General features: G+C 39.9%; 1 non-coding gene across 1 annotated transcript; it reads right to left on the reverse strand.

Moving 5' to 3' along the window:
- Positions 1–8,073: 8,073 nt before the first annotated feature.
- Positions 8,074–8,264, reverse strand: LOC123490688. Its single transcript, XR_006661008.1, has one exon. It is a non-coding gene; the product is annotated as a U2 spliceosomal RNA (small nuclear RNA).
- Positions 8,265–8,399: the final 135 nt, after the last annotated feature.

The raw sequence follows: 8,399 nt of genomic DNA on the forward strand, positions 1-8,399 counted from the left end.
ACTTCCCTGACCAAGGCCCTTCTCCCCCGATTGCTTAGTTTGTCCGGGCGGCCAGCTCTTGAAAAAGTATTGGTGGTTCTACACTTCTTCCATTTAAGAATGATGGAGGCATTTTGATCATATCCTTGGACTAAAATGATTGACACTCAGGTGCAAGCCTAACATCATGTGCAAAGGGCCTTTGGGTAACGTAGCACATATTCAACTCTCTGTTTTTCTCACGTAGGCTGTTCATTTCTGATCTTTGATACTTTTTTTGGTTTATAAATGTATCATGGTATACTACATTACTGCTATACATATGGGCCATATTGTTACTTGGTAGCTACTAGCAACAGACCCTGTGTTGTGGATCATCTACCACTATTTTGGACGGTCCATACTATAACGTTAACGTTAGTCTCAGGCTTCCCTAACTAGCATTACTGTTTTAGGTGGAGCTATTCTTTGCTACTTCTCAAACAAATACTACGTGATATTTCACATATTATCTTGCTAGATAGGCCTTTTGTTGTGATATTTCACATAACATCTTGCAAGGTATGTATTTTGTTTGTGATAAGTAATGGCAGAGAGAAGGCAGGAGACACTTTGTTTTGTTTAGCGTCGCTTAGGTTAGACTGCTCCCTTTAATGGATCAGTCGTCCACCAGGCGTTGATGGTCTTGGTTAGGGAGACTGTGGAATGGGGTTCAGTGTTTTACTGTTAGGAAATATCTATGTATGTTTCAACAGATCTTTACATATTTTCCTCACTACAAAATATTAATGCTGTCCTTGTGGTTACTAAACAGATTTTAGATATGCCTTTATGCTATAGCTTATTCCATGTTTACATCTTTGGTTAAATGACTTCAAATGCAAAACTTAAATATACTTTGTGGAATGTCTGTGGAGTTTGTAAACTATCCAAGCTTAAACAGGTTATTACTAGGCTTAAACAACTTCATTCATCTATTGTGTTCCTACAAGAAACTCACTTGTTGAAGGATGAGCTACTTAAAGTATGCAGGAGATGGCAAGGGCAAGTAGTAGCATCCTGTTTCTCCTCTCATTCTCATGGTGTTATGGTTGTAATTCACTAATCTGTTCCGTTTCAAGTGGATACTATTATAACTGATACAGTTGGTAGATACATTTAGATACAGGGAACTCTTTTGAATGAGCATATTAATCTGGTTAATGTTGATGGTCCTAATGATGATAATCACAAATTCTTTGAGAATGTATTTCTATTGATAGCCTCCAGTCCTGGTAAAGTCCTAATGGCAGGGGACTTTAATTGCACTCTTGATCCTCATCTAGATCTCTCCTCTGGTTTAGACACTTCCCACTCGCAGAGTAGAAAGAAATTACAGCATTTCATTAAGGACTTAAATCTATGTGAACCTTGGAGGACTCAGAACCTGAGTAAAAGGGAGTATTCATGTTACTCGTCAACATTTAAATCATATTCTCATGTAGACTACTTTTTAGTTTCTTGCTTATTGCTTCCCAATGTAGCAGGAAGTGGATATGATACTATTGTTTTGAATGACCATTCCCTTGTGTGATTATTCTATAGGGATACAAAACTAGTAAAAGGATCCTCTTGATGGTGTTTGCATCCCAGATGGTTACAGGACCCAGAATTCTTACATTACGTTGGAGTGCCTATAGATAATTATTTGACATTGAACACTCACCAAACGTCAGCGAGTACCAGATGGGAGGCTTTCAAAGCACATATTTCAGGGGCAAATTATACGTTTTACCAGTTTCAAATCAATAAATCAGAAAATGAGAGACGGATAGCAAAATGAGAAATTGAAATATGTGGAGCCTAGCTGTGGTAATGAAATACTTAATTCTGACCTAGGATGTGACCAATAAAATTTGATTTGATTTGATTTGATTTGAATTGGAGAGGGAAGCTTTTTTGGATAACTCAGTAGAAGTAAACAAGTAATGATTTGGTCTTAAAGCTCAGTATGAAGAACTTCCCACCTCAAAGGCTGCAAACAGCTTAACGAGGCTGAAACAGTCCTTCTATGATCAAGGTGAAAAACCTGGTAAATTGCTGGCCTGGCACATTAAGAAGTAAAACTCAGCCTTTAATGCAATTCATAATTTACAAGGACAATTATCAATGGATCCTGTAGAAATAAACCAAACATTTGCTTCCTACTACAACACACTTTACAACTCTGAATCTCCTGAGAACTGAACTAGTCAGGTCTTGATTTTCCCTCTACTTCAGAAGACACTCATTTGGATCTGGAAAAGGAATTGGATGGTGTTGAAATATCTGATGCTATTTTCGATATGAAGGGAGGTTAAGCGGAAGGTCCAGATGGGCTCCCAATAGATATTTAAGGACAAACTTCTAGGTCCACTTTTGGAAAGTATTCAGACCCCTTGACTTTTTCCACAATTTGTTACATTACAGCCTTATTCTGAAATGGATTAAATAAAAAAAAATCTCATCAATCTACACACAATACCTCATAATGACAAAGTGAAAACAGGTTTAGACATTTTTGCAAATGTATTAAAAATAAAACAGCAGAAATACCTTGTTTACATAAGTATTCATACCCTTTGCTATGAGACTCGAAATTGAGCACAGGTGGATACTGTTTCCATTGATCATCCTTGAGATGTTTCTAAAACTTAATTGGAGTCCAACTGTGGTAAATTCAATTGATTGGAGATGATTTGGAAAGTCACACAGCTGTCTATATAGTTGACCAAGAACATGATGGTCACTGACAGAGCTCCAGAGTTCCTCTATGGAGATGGGAGAACCTTCCAGAAGGACAACCATCTCTGCAGCACTCCACCAATCAGGCCTTTATGGTAGAGTGGCTAGACGGAAGCCACTCCTCAGCAAAAGGTACATGACAGCCCGCTTGGAGTTTGCCAAAAGGCACCTAAAGGACTCGGACCATGAGAAACAAGATTCTCTGGTCTGATGAAACCAAGATTGAACTTCTTGGCCTGAATGCCAAGCATCATGTCTGGAGGGAACCTGGCACCATCCTTATGGTGAAGCATGGTGGTGGAAGCATTATGCTGCGGGGATGTTGTTCAGCGGCAGGGACTAGGAGCCTAGTCAGGATCGAGGGAAAGATGATTGGAGCAAAGTACAGAGAGATCCTTGATGAAAACCTGCTCCAGTGCGCTCAGGACCTCAAGACCGGGGCGAAGGTTCACCTTCCAACAGGACAACGACCCTAAGCACACAGCCAAGACAACGCAGGAGTGGCTTCGGGACAAGTCTCTGAATGTCCTTGAGTGGCCCAGCCAGAGCCGGGACTTAAACCCAATCGGATACCTGAAAATAGCTGTGCATTGACGTGCCCCATCCAACCTGACCAGCTTGAGAGGATCTGCAGAGAAGAATGGGAGAAACTCCCCAAATACAGGTGTGCCAAGCTTGTAGCGTCATACACATTAAGACTTCAATTTTTCAATTTTCAATTTTATTTTATATAGCCCTTCTTACATCAGCTAATATCTCGAAGTGCTGTACAGAAACCCAGCCTAAAACCCCAAACAGCTAGTAATGCAGGTGTAGAAGCACGGTGGCTAGGAAAAACTCCCTAGAAAGGCGAAAACCTAGGAAGAAACCTAGAGAGGAACCAGGCTATGAGGGGTGGCCAGTCCTCTTCTGGCTGTGCCGGGTGAAGATTATAACAGAACCATGCCAAGATGTTCAAAAATGTTCATAAGTGACAAGCATGGTCAAATAATAATCAGGAATAAATCTCAGTTGGCTTTTCATAGCCGATCATTAAGAGTTGAAAACAGCAGGTCTGGGACAGGTAGGGGTTCCATAACCGCAGGCAGAACAGTTGAAACTGGAATAGCAGCAAGGCCAGGCGGACTGGGGACAGCAAGGAGTCACCACGGCCGGTAGTCCCGACGTATGGTCCTAGGGCTCAGGTCTCTCAGTTGGCTTTTCATAGCCGATCATTAAGAGTTGAAAACAGCAGGTCTGGGACAGGTAGGGGTTTCGTAACCGCAGGCAGAACAGTTGAAACTGGAATAGCAGCAAGGCTATTGGCTGTAATCACTGCCAAAGGTGCTTAAACAAAGTACTGAGTAAAGGGTCTGAATACTTATGTAAATGTGATTGTTCAGTTGGTTTTTTTGCAACAATTGATAAAAACCGGTTTTTGCTTTGTCATTATGGGGTAGTGTGTGTAGATTGATGAGGGAAAAAAACAATTTAATCAATTCTACAATAAGGCTGTAACGTAACAAAATGTTGAAAAAGTCAAAGGGTCTGAAGACTTTCCGAATGCACTGTATATAGACAGGTGTGTGCCTTTCCAAATCATGTCCAACAAACGTAATTAGATAGAACCTGCTCTTACCATGAGAAACAGATTCCCCAATCTTCTCCTCCTCTTCTTCATCTTTAATGTTGACATTCAGCTCCAGTGTTTGACTGCAGTCTTCCAGCTTCACTGATGCCATCTCTGGATCCTGCTGTAAACTGGGCTCCGCTGTCACAATCAGGACCCAGTGACTGTAGGTTTGGACTCAGCATGGAAGGAGAAAGGCAGGCTGGGTTTTGTCCTCACTGTTGATGTTACCGGCCTTAGACTTATCTGAATCGGCCAGTAGTAATAAAGAGAAACGTTCATAAAAGTTATTGTCTTGACAGTTCTGGCACTTTTTTCTTGTTCAATTATCTAATTCAGTGTTTGACTTGGACTGAAATAGGTGCTAACACTCATTTTGGGTGCCGGTACTGTTTATATTAAGGTGCAGGAGCTCCACAATACTTTTGAGCTAATACCTAACCTATAGTAGATAAATGCATAAATGACTCAAAATCCATTTAGTACAAGGTTACAGTTTGTTTTAGACAGCACTATGTGCTAATTTCCTTAATAACCTTGTCTTCACTGTATTACTTCAATCAAAAACCAATTGTATTTCCTGTTCACACCATAGCAACATATATTGATAGACATAAGCAACAGAATATGTCTGAATATTAGTACACATGTAGAAAACTGATAATCACTACATTCATCTTCAAAACAGTAGTGCGAACGTGAAATTGTCTCTATCTGATGCACCCGCACTGTCCTCACTGAAGTCCGTTGACGCTGACCGAGAGTAGCCGCCATTTACCAGCTTGTGAATTTTACGAACTTAGATATCTCAAATAAATTGATTATTTATTAAACTAACATGAGAAAATTATGTACATCCACTCAGACAAATCCAAAGTCTCTAGCTATGTGACTTGTAAAATAGTTTTTATCACGTTCTTTCACTCACTCGGTTTGACACAAAAATAACACATCAAACCTTTACCAAACGTGATAATACCTTAACGGATGTGTTAACTAACATGGTATGACATGTTCTTTCGACAATAGAAAGTTTAAACGTGCTATTACATACCTCTAGTAATAAATAGAAACGGACACAAAGGTTATCTTCTTGACTGCACAGTTCAGACGCTTTCTTTATTGTGAAGAATGGTGCCCGCCTGCCCGGAACTTCCTGTTCCCCCACTACTAACGGTCCGTGCATTCCGAGATCAGATTACAACATTTCATTAAATTACTAAAAAAGTGTAAACTGTAGAAATGTATTTCCCTTTATAGTTTATTAGCCTAAGCATGACCTACATCCAAATAATGTCTCTAGGGTTGGAACCGGTTCAGGGAACAGAACCGAAAAATTATGTAAAAAAGAACCGGAAACTAAAGTGTTCTATACTTTTCAGGAACAGCACAGTTATTTTAAAAGCATGTAATCCAGGTAATAACCTTATTTTACTTTCCGGGTATGTTTTTCCAGTCCCACAAAAATCGCAACAAAGCTCACTCTAGAAACGTATTCCAGTTTCTGCCTGCCAGCTGGAATGGAAATCCTTGCCAGTGGGTGTGCGTGTGGAAACTACCTGCTCCTCCCCTCTGAAGCATAGGTTACTGTATCCTACTGACAACGTTACAAGCATGATTCAGAAATTAGGGAGATATGTTTAATTTGAGATGAATGGATGAACTTTTTCAATGCTAGTTAAGGATACTATAGTCACCACGTTTCACATTGGATTTATTAACGACAAAAAGGTACGACCTGTTTTTAATTCTAGTGCTGCACTGCACTGCACAAACAAGGTTGTTAGCTAGCTAGCTAACATCTGCTCTGGTCCAACATTAAACCAACTCTGAAGTTCAGACATTCAAAGTTCCTCCATAGAAGCCGCTCCTCCGTAGGTATAATTATGTGGGCCTAATTCAGATAATGCAGGTCATAACACGATGCCCAGCTCTTCAATGCAAGCTTCCTCTATCCTCTAACATGCTCTCCACACCCGCAAAATGTCGCACCTTACACTGTGATTGGCAGCACAGTGTGCTCTGAATGATTTTCCTATACAGATACTCTGTGGTGTACTAGTGTATTTATAATAATAATAAAATAATATGCCATTTAGCAGACGCTTTTATCCAAAGCGACTTACAGTCATGCGTGCATACATTTTTGTGTATGGGTGGTCCCGGGGATCGAACCCACTACCTTGGCGTTTCAAGCGCCGTGCTCTACCAGCTGAGCTACAGAGGACCACTTTATTCTCCCACTTGGATGTCACTTCCACAAGCTTTAAATTGAGGGCCAGGTTGTCAGGATGGGTAATGTACTGTACACATTAATTACAAGTACTCCTAAAGATACACTTAATTTTAATTGGCTAAATCCTGTGTAACAACTAGTAATTACATTGTACTTGGCTAACATTACATGTACTATGCTTTGAAATAGTGTCTTATTCTTCATCTGGGATTTGGATATGTAAAATGTATTATAAAATGTATTTAATATATGTCTGATCAGGCTCAGGTAGCATCAGGTTTGTATTTTCATGCTCATCAAAGCTCTAATCAAATCCAGACATTTATAAGTGTTATAATGCTTTTGAATGACACTTCCGGTTTTGGCGGAAAATACCGGGTTACCCGGGAGAAGAGTTATTTATTCTCGGGATGGAACATTTGTATAATATCGAGGAAATATTAAACCCTGATGCGCATACCAGTTGATTCACAAGACACCAACTAAGTAACTTACATATACGGTATCTTCATTAGGCCTAATGGCATTTCATGTCCATGATAGGAAGTTTGTTGTAGTGACTCAGTAAGGCTAATTGTAAAAGTAACCCTCTAAAGTGCCATGTTTGTACAGTTTATTATGTGGAGGAAACATTTAGGCAGACAGGACCATACGCCAGGACCGCTCCGTAGGCCGCACTGTAGGCCTAGCTCTTACTGCAGTCCAGTGCCATGGACATCTTTGAAGTTTGGCCTCTAGTAATTTAGGACGGCAACTTTATGAAGGCCTCTTCACCGTGGTCTTATAGTACAAGGCTCTACAGACATGTAAAATAAAAACAGGCTATTTTTATTGTTCATATTATTTGCGTTGATGATGTATTGAAGTCAAGTGGTTCAACATTCAAATGCGACGGTCAGTGGAACACTTGCGCCACCAAGTGGACAATTGCTCAGTTCCCTTGTGGCATCAACGCTACCAGAGATATTTGATATAAAATCAAATGTTATGTCAATATTATTATCTCTAAATTGATTCCCCCCACCCGTATTTCATATATTATTATTCCGATTTAGCTGTTAATCTGGATTTAATTTATAAACGCTTTCTGTCATTTCCGATTGGAGGGCAGATGACCATGTCACTTACGAACCTACAAATGTGTTACTTTGTAACAGTCTAAAGTGGTTATTCCCAACGTTGATCAACTCCCAATCTATGCCAATATTTATTTAAAGCATTATCTTTAAAGCATTATCACTGTACCATTTACACCCTGTATCCTGTGCATGTGACGAATAAACATTGATTTGATTAGATGATTAACGCACCATTCACATCAGCTATCATGGTCAATATAGCAGTGACTGACTTCACCATCACTTTCTAGCCATCATTGACATTGAGATGAAGATGGTCAAACGTGAAAATATAAAATACATCGTGATCCTAATGGAATATAACAAAGCAATTCTGTTGTCTTTGCCTGATTTATCTTTACAATGACAGGGGGTGCACCGTTCCTGGAGGTACTGCAATACCAGGTCGATGCGTGGAGTGGACGGAGCAAGCCCCTATTCCATCTCCCTGTTCCAAAAATCAATTTAATATATGGTCCCCAGATAGGGGACGTATCAGATATTAAACTGATAAGGACAGATACTACACTTGATCTTAGCCAAAAGGCCGAGAAGCCTCATCTCCACTGCTTGAAGATCTGCAAAATAATAAAGACTCAACAGTTTTGCTGCAAGCAGCGTGACAATACAAGCCATGAGTACCAGGCAGGACATGGATCAAGGCCATGTGAAATACCTTGATCAAAATATCCAC

Source organism: Coregonus clupeaformis, unplaced genomic scaffold, assembly GCF_020615455.1.
Source record: "Coregonus clupeaformis isolate EN_2021a unplaced genomic scaffold, ASM2061545v1 scaf4395, whole genome shotgun sequence".
In the NCBI taxonomy this organism is placed as follows: domain Eukaryota; kingdom Metazoa; phylum Chordata; class Actinopteri; order Salmoniformes; family Salmonidae; genus Coregonus; species Coregonus clupeaformis.